Consider the following 13,899-nt stretch of genomic DNA (forward strand, 5'->3'; position numbering starts at 1 on the left):
GTTGTAGATCTATGCATGGATATAGTTACATAGACAATTACAAAGACTTATGTGATTCCATGAAACCTTGTCATGAGCTTTTGCAAAAATTCAATCAAAAGCGAAGGTTCTGGCACCACCGTTCATATGTAGATAGCGATTTTGAGAGCTGAGATGAGGGCACTGCAAGATGCTAGGGGACCCCCTCACTTGGTTGCGAGCCTAGATTCAGTCATTGATGCTCTAGGTCGATTAGACACAGTTGAGGACGTTTTGGATACCTTTCAGGCACAGGCTGAGGCAGAGATCGGTGGTCATGGCTTGGGTTGGAGAGCCATTCGAGAGTTGTTTGAGCATGAGTCACTGCACAAGCAGGCCTTAGAGGATATGTTTTGGGATGGTCCAAACTAAGGCGATGTGACCATGATCAGGGCAGCGCTTTTATATTTTACGTTGTAGGCACCCCATCATAGCAGCACACATTATCCGAGATATCTCGCTGCGAATGGTGATCGATTGCCTCACAACCGTCAGATAGCCAGGTCATTTGCCATGCAGCTATACGCCGAGTTTCTGCTTGGTCATCGGGTAGACTACCTTAGCACCCATCCAGGATCAGGAGTGGGACATGGTAGGATGGGGCATCAGGAGCGTCAGATTCTCGAGGGGGTCACTCATCATATGTAACCCTATCACGTGAGTTCAACAGAAGGATTTTTTTTATTTCTAAAATTTACATAAATAAATATACATAAGGGACTATTTAAAATAGTTTTGGAAAAAATTTACAGATTTGTATAGAAAAGGGGTACATTTTACTAATGAAATTTTTTACAGATAAGGGACTTTAAATATAGGCCTTGAACGCACGTGATACAGAGGGTTTATACATAGTGACCCCCCCGAGGTCAGATTGCAGGTGTTCGGCGTCAATGCGAGGCACCATAGCTGCACACTATCCCTGTACCGACATTGTGAGCTGTTGGAGGATGGATTAGGGGGGATGTTCATTCAGTGGCCTCATCCTTGCATGACATGGTCTCTGCCCTATCGAGATCACTTTTGATTCCACCTCCCCTACCTCCCACATCTACGGAGCCTCCCACATGTATACCACCTCCCACATCTACACTGCCTCAGCATGAGTTGGAGACTCGAGACACACGAATTGCAGAGTTGGAGGCATTATTGACCGAGTCTAGGAATGAGGTTAGTTATTCTAATTATTTTAGTTTATTTTTTTGTTGTGTGTTTTGAACTGAAGTTTTTTTGTTAATTCTCACCATATACGCGACATGTTTGCATTGCAGGCACATCTATTGCGTCAGGATATGAAGTCTTGTGTACGACTATTGGAGGAAGATTTGGAGGAGCAGAGGATTCGGACACGCATAGCCTACCATCGAGCGGAGCACTATATTTTACAGTTGAGATATATTAGTCGTGATCCATCTCGCCATAAGATCGACCCCAGTGTGGCCCTGTACCCTGCTCCTCCTATAGATGTGCCGACTAGGACACCCATAGACGCACCATTCATAGCCAAGCTTCCTACCAACACTTGCGTCCTTTGCCACGAGGATTTTGACAAGGTAGGGTGATTTGGACTAGGGTGCGGCCACATCGCACATCTCCATTGCATGACCCACCACATGGTGGCACGATCAGTGTGCCCTGTATGCTTTGCTGACATTGATGTGGCCACATACAGAGGACTAGGCATGGATGATCTGTATCCTGGTCATCGTCAGGCCATTGATCCATTTGCTTGTGTGGTCTTGACAGAGCACTATATGGAGGAGGCACAGAGAGCTTTGCTGCAATAGGAGGGTGCTGATACGTCAGTGGTTGCAGCGTGTGTTCCGTGACACTTCTCATATGGTGACTTCATGCCAGGTGACGAGGCACAAGCAGAGGAGGCACACTGTATTAAGCGAGAGGCAGAGCTTCAGATATCATTGTAGCTGTGGGTGGAGGAGCAGCTTGGGCGGGGGCAAGACCAGCGTCTTCTACATGTAGAGACAATTACTCGCGCTGGATTTGAGGCACGAGTATTCGCTAATGCACGACTTTGGGAGCTGAGGCGTGCATACATAGAGGAGGTGAGGGAGGCAGAGATGGTAGCGGTGGCTTGTGCAGCATGCCCTCCTCTTCATCAGGATGAGGCTGGCCCATCTCATGCAGGAGATGAGGCTGGTTGGGCAGCAGGTCATATAGAAGCCACGTTAGAGGATGACTAGAGAATCATATGTGGAGTTATCAGATTTTGATTTAGGATGATTGTTTAGGCTTCACACATATTGTTTAGGGATGCACTTCTGCACGATGATGATGATGATGTACACATTCATTTTGGTACTTTCATGATATTGTTCTTACTTTTAAAATGTATGAGCATTTTGGTACTTTCATGATGTTTTTCTTACTTTGTTTATCTTAGTTTATAGTTTGTTTAAATCTAACATAAATATTTAGAATTAGGAGTATGATTCTGAATTCCAGATATCTCAATTCACACATCTAATACATAAGGTATTTTAAAAATAATGTCGTGTGAAGTAATTGTAAACATTAAGCATTCAAAAGTTGTTCCAGTATAAGGTCTCTCTCTCTCTCTCTCTCTCTCTCATGCTATGAACTTTATCATTTTGAATATCATTGAATTTCGTATAAATCAATGCTTGCAATTATTACACTAAACCTAAGAGCCATGCGAAGTTTCATCCCCATGTGCATATTTAAAATTAGGAGTATGATTTTGAACTTCAGATATCTCAATTCACACATCTAATACATAAGTTATTTTAAAAATAATGCCGTGTGAAGTAATTGTAAACATTAAGCATTGAAAAGGTGTTCAAGTATAAGGTCTCTCTCTCTCTCTCTCTCTCTCTCTCTCTCTCTCTCTCTCTCTCTCTCTCTCTCTCTTTCATGCTATGAACTTTATCATACGTCCACGTGCATATGATAAGTTCACATGCGTATTTGGTTAGTACGTGCGCCATTTTTCATGCGTAGTCACTAGTAGGAATGTAAAAATGTACGCATTATACCTTCCACGTGGCACATACCAAATCAGTTGGAGACCAAATCTTGCGTGGATGTATGTCTAGGGAGCTTGAGAGCCGTGCGAAGTTTCATCCCCAATAGATAAGTCCATGTGCATATTTGGTTAGTACGTGTGCACCATTTTTCATGCGTAGTCACTAGTAGGAATGTAAAAATGTACGCATTATACCTTCCATGTGGCACATACCAAATCAGTTGGAGACTAAATCTTGCATGGATCTAGGTCTAGGGTAGCCTAAGAGCTGTGCAAAGTTTCATCCCTAACAGATTAGTCCACGTGCATATTTGGTTAGTACGTGCACCATTTTTCATGCGTAGTCACTAGTAGGAATGTAAAAATGTACGCATTATACCTTCCACGTGGCACATACCAAATCAGTTGGAGACCAAATCTTGCATGGATGTACGTCTATAGTAGCCTGAGAACTGTGCAAAGTTTCATCCCCAACAGATAAGTCCACGTGCGTATTTGGTTAGTATGTGTGCACCATTTTTCATGCATAGTCACTAGTAGGAATGTCTTGTCTTTAAGCAAAGGCATCAATTCCCATGTAGTGTTTGTTTCCAAGGCATCCATTTCTTCATCCATGGCTTTCTCCCATTTTTCTTTTCCCATGGCTTGCTTAAAAGAAGTGGGTTCTGGTTCCTATATCACTTTGACCATATAGGCATAGTAAATGGCTGTAAATCCATCATATTTCAGCCTATCCACAGGATACCTAGCTCTGGTAGACCTGCGCAAAATAGGCTCACTTCTAGGTGCTCTCAAAACATCTCTGGTCTTCCTTACTCCAGGTGTAACAATAGAAGGAATACCCAACTCATCATCAATGCTCTGTTCTGAGCCACTGGATTCACCATCCACATAAGAGTGACCTGCATTCACATCAAACATGGGCTGATCTACCTTCTCTTTTCATTTTTGTGATACCTGCATACCACTATCTAGATTTCTTTGAGGAGATTGTCCTGATCTCAATCTGCCTGTCCATGGCGAAGTATGTGAACCACTGCTAGAGGACACTGCAGGTCCAGTAATATTTTGTGATTGCTGCTGTAAATTCTGTGCAGCATTACCATTTTGTGCATCTACATCATGAATCACATTTATTGGTTTATATCAGCTGCTCATCTCATTAAAAACAACATCTGTGCTCACTGTAAACTTACGAGTAGAAGGGTTATAGCATCTATACCCTTTCTGCTGCAGAGAATAACCAATAAAGATGCACTTCTCAACTTTTGGATCCAACTTGGATTTCAACTCATCTGGCACATGAACATAGGCAATGCAACCAAAAATTTTCAAATGAGAAATATCTGGTTTTCACAACAATACAAAGCAACTATAGATGTGCTTGGTAGATGCACAAAATAGCGGGTGCATCTATAGGCATTACTTGAGTAGAGGAATTACGGGCATCTAACAGCTCGTCTATTTGCACATGTATTAACACGTCTATTTGCACGTTTAAACTGAGAAAATATGGGCTCGTCTAATATTGCGTTTATCAGTGCGTCTATTTGTGCATGTATTAACACGTCTATTTTTTTCCAAAGACAAATTTTTTTAAATTTTCATACATGTTTGATCTCATAGAGAATAAAAATACGAGAGCATGTACATGTTTGATCCTTTGAAAGAATAAAAGTACAATAGCATGTACATCAAGTTCGATGCTCATATATTAATGTCTACATTTGAGACTTGGCTTCATCTTGAGCCAAGTCTAGTGTGCCAAACAAGTCTATCTCCAATCTATACTGAGTTGATCTCCTATATCATCATCGTACGTTCACCATAGACTTGATCATCTTCTTCAATAAAGTCTGGTGATTCTTGATGATGATCATCTTCTTCCTCAATATCGTGATCTCCATCTTCCTCCCATATGATGTCATTATGCACATCTTCCTCTTGGCTCATATTGTGATCTTCATCTTCTTCTCTAAATCCATTTGGATCAATTGGATCCGGCATTGGTAGTGGCATCTCCATATCCACATGATCTCTATCTTCATATCCACATTGGTAGTGTGAAGGTATATGCACACCACCCTCCTCATCCTGTCTCAAGATTTCGTGTCATGTACGCATGTAATATTAAGCACGAACTCAAATAGAAATGACTTTTTGATGATCCATCACCATGTGCACCACCAACGGTGGGTATTGGTTTGGGCTCCTCCCCATACATCCTCAAGTGGTGCATGACAATATGGCATTGATGTCATACTTCTCGCTTGCAATGAGTGCAATGACAATACAACCTCTCTGTAAGCCACTTTACACTCCCGAGCATTGACGCATCATCTGACAAGCTTTCACTCGTCCCTTCCATCTGCACACCTCTAAAGTCACAACACAAAATGCAAGGAAATCCATTAAGATCCAAAAAATAGCCACCCATGAGCTCCTTCCCTCTCTTCTTAGATCAAGTGCCTTGAATTGACACTTTTAAGGTATAAGTGTCACTATATAGTGACACTTAGGGTTAAAGATCGCTATATAGCAACTTTTAAGGTTAAGTGTCGCTATATAGTGACTTTTAGGGTTAAAGGTCGCTATATAGTGACTTTTAGGGTTTAGGGTTTAGTGTTAAAGGTCGCTATATAGTGACTCTTTAGTGTCGCTATATAGCGACGGAAAAGCGTTGCTATATAGCGATGTTGTGGGTTAAAACCGAAACCCATCGTGACGTGTGGTGCTTTCTTTAGCACTCTCTAATCTCTATTGTGAGAAAGGCAATCTCTCCTCCTACGTATTTCTGATGACCTCCCACTCTATTCTCCACTCCTCACCACTACTCACCCCTCTCCTAGCTCTTGTGCTCCCCCTCCACCCTTCTCCCTCTTTGGTTTCTTGAAACGAAGTTTTTGAAGAGGTGAGTCTCTTTGAACAATGTAGGTAGGTTTTTTGTGAGATTTTGTTTTGTGAGATTTCGTTTTGTGAGTGCTTCTCCTTGTATTGCTAAAGCTGCTTACTAGTTTTCATGCTTGATTATAGTTTTCATGCTTGATTTCAAAGGATTAAAACAAAAAATGAGATTTCAAGAAAGAAAGAAGACTCCTCTCTTTTGTAGGGCCAGTCCACAAAACACCGAGCAGGACGTAATATTCCAAGTAAGTGCTTCCTCTTTTTTCCATTTGTTATTTTTTTTATTTGCATTGGCCTGCAGCTAGCGCCTTAAGCGCTAGCTCCAGTGATGGACGTAGGAACCCTCTCTTCCCCTCTCTTCCCTCTTCTTTCCCTCTTCTCTCCTCTTCTTTCCCTCCTCTCCTTCTCCTTCTCCTTCAATCTTTCAATCTCTTTCCCCCTCTTTTTTCCTCTTTTGTTTCCCTCTTCTTCTCCTCTTTCCCCCCCTCTTTTTCCTCTTTCATGCTCATGCTCTTATGCTCATGCATAAGCATAAGCATAAGCATGAGCATAAAAGTAGGAGACATATGCTCATGCATAATCATGAGCATATCTCTTTCCTTTTCCTCTTCTTCTCTCTTTCTTTCCCTCTTTCCCCTTTTCCAATCTCTCTTTCCTTTCCCTCTTCTTCTCTCTTCTTCTCTTTCCCCTCCTTTTTCCCTCTTTCATGCTCATGCTCTTATGCTCATGCATAAGCATGAGCATATGCTTATGCTTATGCATAAGACTCCTCTTATGCATGAGCATAAGCATAAGCAGAAGAGAAGGAGACATATGCTCATGCTTATGCTTATGCATGAGCATAAGAGAAGGAGACATATGCTCATGCATAAACATGAGCATATGTCTCTTTTTCCCTCTTTCCTTTTCCTCTTCTTCTCTCTTTCTTTCCCTCTTTCCCCTTTTCCAATCTCTCTTTCCTTTTCGTCTTCTTCTCTATTCTCCTCTTTCCCCTCCTCTTTTCCATCTTTCATGCTCATGCTCTTATGCTCATGCATAAACATGATCATATGCTTATGCTTATGCATAAGACTCATCTTATGCATAAGCATAAGCATAAGCATAAGAGAAGGACACATATGCTCATGCTTATGCTTATGCATGAGCATAAGAGAAGGAGACATACGCCCATGCATAAGCATGAGCGTATGTCTCTTTTTCCCTCTTTCCTTTCCCTCTTCTTCTCTCTTTCTTTCCCTCTTTCCCCTTTTCCAATCTCTAGTTCCTTTCCCTCTTCTTCTCTCTTCTCCTCTTTCCCCCCCTCTTTTCCCTCTTTCATGCTCTTGCTTTATGCTCATGCATAAGCATAAGCATAAGAGAAGGAGACATATGCTCATGCTTATGCTTATGCATGAGCATAAGAGAAGGAGACATATGTCTCTTTTTCCCTCTCTACTTGCCCTCTTCTTCTCGCTTCCTCTCTTTTTCCCCCTCTTTTCCCTCTTTCATGCTCATTCTCTTATGCTCATGCATATGCATAAGCATGAGCATAATGCTTATGCTTATGCTTATGCATGAGCATAAGAGAAGGAGACATATGCTCATGCATGAGCATATGTCTCTTTTTCCCTGTTTACTTTCCCTCTTCTTGTCTCTTTCTTTCCCTCGTTTGCCCTTTTAAATCTCTCTTTCTGTTCCCTCTTCTTCTCTCTTCTCCTCTTTTCCACCCTCTTTTCCCTCTTTCATGCTCATGTTCTTATGCTCATGCATAAGCATAAGCATAAGCATGAGCATATGTCTCATTCTCTTATGCTTATGCTTATGCATAAGACTCCTCTTATGCATATGCATAAGCATAAGCATAAGAGAAGGAGACATATGGTCATGCTTATGCTTATGCATGAGCATAAGAGAAGTAGAGATATGCTCATGCATAAGCATGAGCATATGTCTCTTTTTCCCTCTTTACTTTCCCTCTTCTTCTCTCTTTCTTTCCCTCTTCTTCTCTCTTTCTTTCCCTCTTTCCCCCTTTCCAATCTCTCTTTCCGTTCCCTCTTCTTCTCTCCTCTTATGCATAAGCATAAGCATAAGCATAATAGAAGGATACATATGCTCATGCTTATGCTTATGCATGAGCATAAGAGAAGGAGACATATGCTCATGCATAAGCATGAGCATATGTCTCTTTTTCCCTCTTTACTTTCCCTCTTCTTCTCTCTTCCTCTCTTTTTTCCCCTCTTTTTCCTCTTTCATGCTCATTCTTTTTAAATTGTTTTATTCTTTAAGTTCCAATCTAATTTTCAATTTATATGGTTTGTTCTTAGGGTGCAAGTTCTAGCGTCCCATCACTGGAGGCGAGCGATCACCAGGGCTAGGGATCAAGCCAATAAGACGAGGATCAGGGAGAAGGCACAGCTCAAGAGGACCAAGGATCAGGCCAACAAGATGAGGAGGAGGACAAGGATGATGAGGACGATTCGAATGAGTAGTAGTAGTAGTAGTAGTAGTAGCAGTTTGCATATACTTCACCATGTATGTCATTTTGTATATCCACTCGTTTGAGCAGTTTTGTATCACCCTTTTTGAAAGGGTAATTTTTTAACAAACAATGTTGTATATGTTTGACATTATCCTTTTGTTTCTCGATCATTTCATTTGAACGATTTTGTATCACCCTTTTTGCAAGGGAAATTTTGTAATAATTTTTTTTTTTGGTAATTAAAAAAAAAAAGCATTAGTGGGACAAAACATGGCTTGCTATGGCCCTGTTTAGCCCCACTAATGCTTTTTTTTTATTTCTATTAATCGTCGCTATATAGCGACGTTTACCAAGAGGCTATCATTACTTTGTCACTTTTATTGATGATTACAATAGAAAAGTTTGGGTGTATTTTAAATCTAACCTACAAGCTTTGCTAGACCATTTGACCAACAGAAACCAGGTTCTTGGTGATATTCGGGACATGAAATTGGGACAAGATCTTATATTTACACAAAATCTTAAAACAGGATGAGGAGCTGACGAGGGTACGCATATACCTTCACACTTTGAGCAAGATTATAGTCTCCTGGATGATGACGAGGGTATGGTCGACATGATGGATTCTATTTTTAGGGGCACTACATCCCATGTACACGTGATGTCAAAGTATGAGGTCAAAATGCGAGAGTTGCAATCAACACAATTGTACGAGGGTGCTAGGATGTCTAAACTACGTGCTTGCCTCTCAATCTTGAATCTGCAAGTAAAGTATGGGTGGTCAGATACAAGTGTCTCAGCCTTAATGAGGTTAGCTATTGCATTAATTTGACTCATTATTTGGATATTGTTTGTTTTGAGAATAATCATGTATGGATTAGTGTACCGAATCATCATTATTCGAAGCCTATGTATGTTTGAATTGTGATAGGTTGCTCCAAAAGATGTTGCCTGCACTAAATACCATGCCCGCATCAAAAGATGAAGCAAAAAAGATGCTAACAATGGTGGGTATGGATTATTATACCATCCATGCTTGCCGTAATGATTGTATTCTCTTTCATCGTGAGCATGGAGATTTGGCTAGTTGTCCGAAGTGTGGGGAACAATGATATAGAGATGACTTGCAGGGTGAGCAGATACCGGTAAAGGTCTTGAGACACTTTTCCATCATTGCAAGAATACAACACATGTTCTGATGCAAATCCATAGCAGAGTTGATGACATGGCATGCATCTCATCGGTCCATTGAGGATTTTTGTAGATTGTGCAGCTTGGAAGCACATAGACAATTAGTGGCCGGACTTTGCGAGGGAGCCATGCAACTTACATCTTGGGCTCGCCACCATGGACGGCGTGAATCCTTTCGGATTATGCCCAACATCTTGGTCGACATGGCCCATAGTCATGGTGAATTACAATATCCCACCATGTCTAATAATAAAAAGGGGACACCTTATGCTTGCACTACTTGTGCCAGGGAAGTACAAGGCAAAAAATATGGACATGTACATGGCACCTTTGATAGAGGAGTTACAGATATTATGGAGAGGAGTGCGGGTCTTTGATATTTCTAGAGCTCCTAGACATACCAATGATATTTTGGTCAAGGGTATCTTGATGTGGACCATGCATGACTACCTAGGATATGGAGAGTGCGCAGGTACGTGGTTGTGTCTTTACAATTATAATATAGGATTGTGCTTTTATGACTCTCTTTCACATGCATATCTTATACTAACACATGCATGCACACATATAGGACTTGTTACAAGTGGGTACCATGCTTGTACTGTTTGTGGACAGGGTTTGAAATCGCTTGCACAATACTCCAAACATATGAGGAAAAATGTTTATGCAGGTCATGATCGATAGCTCATTGGACCATCTCGCACGTGGAGGTCAGCTTGATCCACCACCATCATATTTGAAGGCAAGTGACTGGATTCAAGCTTGGAGGGCGAATGGAGAGGAACGTCCTCCTGGTATGAAGAGGCTATCAATCTTTCACAAGCTTCCTTATTGGGGTTAGTTACAAAAATCGATCATCTCTTGGATCCCATGCATATCTTCAAGAATGTGGGGGCTACTATTTGGGCACACTTGGTTGGTTCCAAAGGCTCGAGAGGAGTGTGAGAAGACTTGCCTGATATGAATAGGATGTCTCATTTGTGGCCCCAAGTGCATGCTTCGGGAAAAGTTGTCCTCCTGAAAGCAACGTGGATCCTCTCTACGAGGGAGGAGGCAGCAGTCAAGGCGGACATTGCCTCTTTTCAAACACTGATAGGGTACATGCGTTGCTTGAAAGGAGCATTTTCAAAGCACAATAAGCACAATAAGCTTAGTGGGCTCAAGTCCCATGATTGGCACAAGGTCTTACAGGTATTCTAAGCTGTAGAATTAGTGTACCAATAATCGTGATGCATTAGCGTAATTATGATTATGTTATATTGTTGACATGACTTCTTTGTTGCTTTGATAGTTCATCCTCCCAATTACAATAAAAGGGTTCTTACAAGAAGATATTAGAGATGCTATATTCAAGATCAGTGGTATTGTGAGGTATGCTTACTATCAAATCGCATTGATTGCATTTTCTTCAATTTAAGCTGATTAATCTGTAGACTGATTATGAAAATATCTTACATGGACATGTGAAATAGGTGGATATCTCAAAAAGAGATCTCCATATCCAGCAGCGAGAAGGCTAGGGTGGAATCCATCGAAGCCGTATGCTTGCTTGAGAAGCACTTTCTCTCAAGCATTATGACAACTCAAGTCCACTTGCTTGTGCACATAGTTGATGAGGTGGCTATTGCAGGTACCGTTCATAGTCGATGGATGTTTTTTCTCAAGCGGTTTATGAAAACTTTGAAGGGATTTGTAAGACAAAGAGCAAGACCAGAAGCAAGCATGGCAGAAGGATGGCTTGTGCAAGAGTCATTAGTATATATCATGGAGTTTCTTGCATCCACGGATCCCGATATGCCACAAGCTTTGCATAACAAGTATGATGATCTGAGTGTTATCTCTCAACATGTGTGTGTGTGTGTGTGCACGCTCGCATGCATGACCACATGTGAGCACACATGTGTGTGAGTGCATATGTGTGTGCATGCATGTGTGATGTGTGTGTGTGTGTGTGTGTGCATGCATGCATGCGTGCATGCATGTGTGTGTGTGTGTGTGTGTGTGTGTGTGTGTGTGTGTGTGTGTGTGTGTGTGTGTGTGAGATACTTTTTCTAGGGCTTAATGAGAGTAATACCCTTGCTCTTGTAAATTTTAGTATGCATTGAGTATCATTTGCATCATCTTGCATGTGTATTTTCACAATTCTTACCATACATTGTGCATGAGTGGTGAAAATATGCATTGGTGTGGTTCTAGTATATGTGTATGTGTCTTGTGTAGAGAAGAAGATGCATAGGGCACCCATGAGGGATGTGGAAATGAGGAGAATCACTTTCTAGGATGTACTCAATGATAGTAATATATGTATTATTGCAAGGTTTGATGCAGATTGGATTTCATTTTGATTTGGCATGCATATTCCCATAGTTCTTACTATGCATCACACATGAGAGTTGAAAAGATGCATTGGTGTGCTTTGAGCATGTGTGTGTTTGATGGTGGGTATGATACTTTGCATAAGCTTTAATGTGAATAAGATTGTGTGGACGAGAGATCAGTTGCATGGTTGGGAATGCATATTCCACAATCCTTACCATGCATTGAGCATGAGTACTAAAAATATACATCGGTGGGCTTCTAGCATATGTGTGTGTGTCCTATGGGTATGAAAATGACTTAGTGAGAGTAAGATAGTTTTTCTTGAAAATTTTATGTGGATTAATTATCATTTGCATGATCAAGCATGTGTATTCCCACAATTCTTAGCATGCATCATGCATGAGTGTCGAAAATATGCATCGATGTACTTATTGAAAATATATGGGTCTTTGACAAATATGGTACTTCTCTTAGGCCTTAATCAGAATAATATCATTTTTCTTGCAAAGTTTTATGTGGCTCAGGTATCATTTGCATGTTCACGCATGCATATTTCCACAATGCTTATGATGCTTGGTGCATGGGTGTTACTAATGTGCATCAGTGTGCTTCTAGCATATTTGTGTGTGTCCAATGGGTATGATATTTTGCGTGGGTCTTAATGAGAGTGAGATACTTGTTCTTCAAAAATTTTATGTGGTTTTGATATTATTTGCATGGTTGGCCATACGTATTTCCACAATTTTACCATGCATTGTGCATGAGTGTTAAAAATATACGGTGGTGTGTTTCTAGCATGTTTGTGTGTTTGATGGATATGATTCCTCTCATAGGCCTCAAAACCACTCAAACCTCCCTACCTATTGCATACGCAACAACTTCAAAACATAATTTAATCATAAATCTCTCCAAAAAACTCCTCAACAAAAAAAAAACAATCTATTACAAATTTCTCTCTCAACCTCAAAACCACTCAAACCTCCCTACCTATTGCATACACAACAACTTCAAAACAAAATTTAATCATAAATCTCTCCAAAAAACTCCTCAACAAAAAAAAACAATCTATTACAAATTTATCTCTCAACCTCAAAACCACTCAAACCTCCCTACCTATTGCATATGCAACAACTTCAAAACAAAATTTAATCATAAATCTCTCCAAAAAACTCCTCAACAAAAAAAAACAATCTATTACAAATTTCTCTCTCAACCTCAAAACCACTTAAACCTCCCTACCTATTGCGTATGCATATTGCGTATGCAATAACTTCAAAACAAAATTTAATCATAAATCTCTCCAAAAAACTCTTCTCACGACACTTTATTACAAATTTCTCTCTCAACCTCAAAACCACTCAAACCTCCCTACCTATTGCATACGCAACAACTTCAAAATAAAATTTAATCATAAATCTTTCCAAAAAACTCTTCTCACGACACTTTATTAATATAAGAAATCGATTTATAATATTTTTACTCCATAATATAATAAATTTTTATTAACTCATGTTAAAATATAATTTTGCTAAAAATATATATTATTAATCTATAAATTAATATAAATATTATATAATTATTATATAAATAAATATATAAATACATTAATTTAAAAAATATAACTTGAAAGGGAGGTCTTCTAGCATATGTGCTTTATATAATACTTATTCTTAAAACAATGAAGAATTAGTGAATATATTGCTATTCTATACATTATTAACTTAAAAAATAATATAAATTTAAATTAATTATCATATAAATTTAAATAAATATATAAATTATTAATACTATACATTAATAACATTTAAAATTATGTAGATGACTATAAGGACTAGTGCGCTTCATGCAAGCAGCCAACCCAATAACATGTCCTATCATGGATGAAGCGCCATCTGTACCTAAGCAAACTATGTTGCTAACATCAAGCTGTAGTTGTGAGAAGAAGCACTTGCAAGAATCATACAAATGGCTTGAAGTTCCACCTTGTATTTCCAAGAGGCCTAGA

Source organism: Dipteris shenzhenensis, chromosome 9 (assembly GCF_047967505.1).
Source record: "Dipteris shenzhenensis isolate YYH24624 ecotype China chromosome 9, Dip_SZ_1.0, whole genome shotgun sequence".
Classification (NCBI taxonomy): Eukaryota; Viridiplantae; Streptophyta; class Polypodiopsida; order Gleicheniales; family Dipteridaceae; genus Dipteris; species Dipteris shenzhenensis.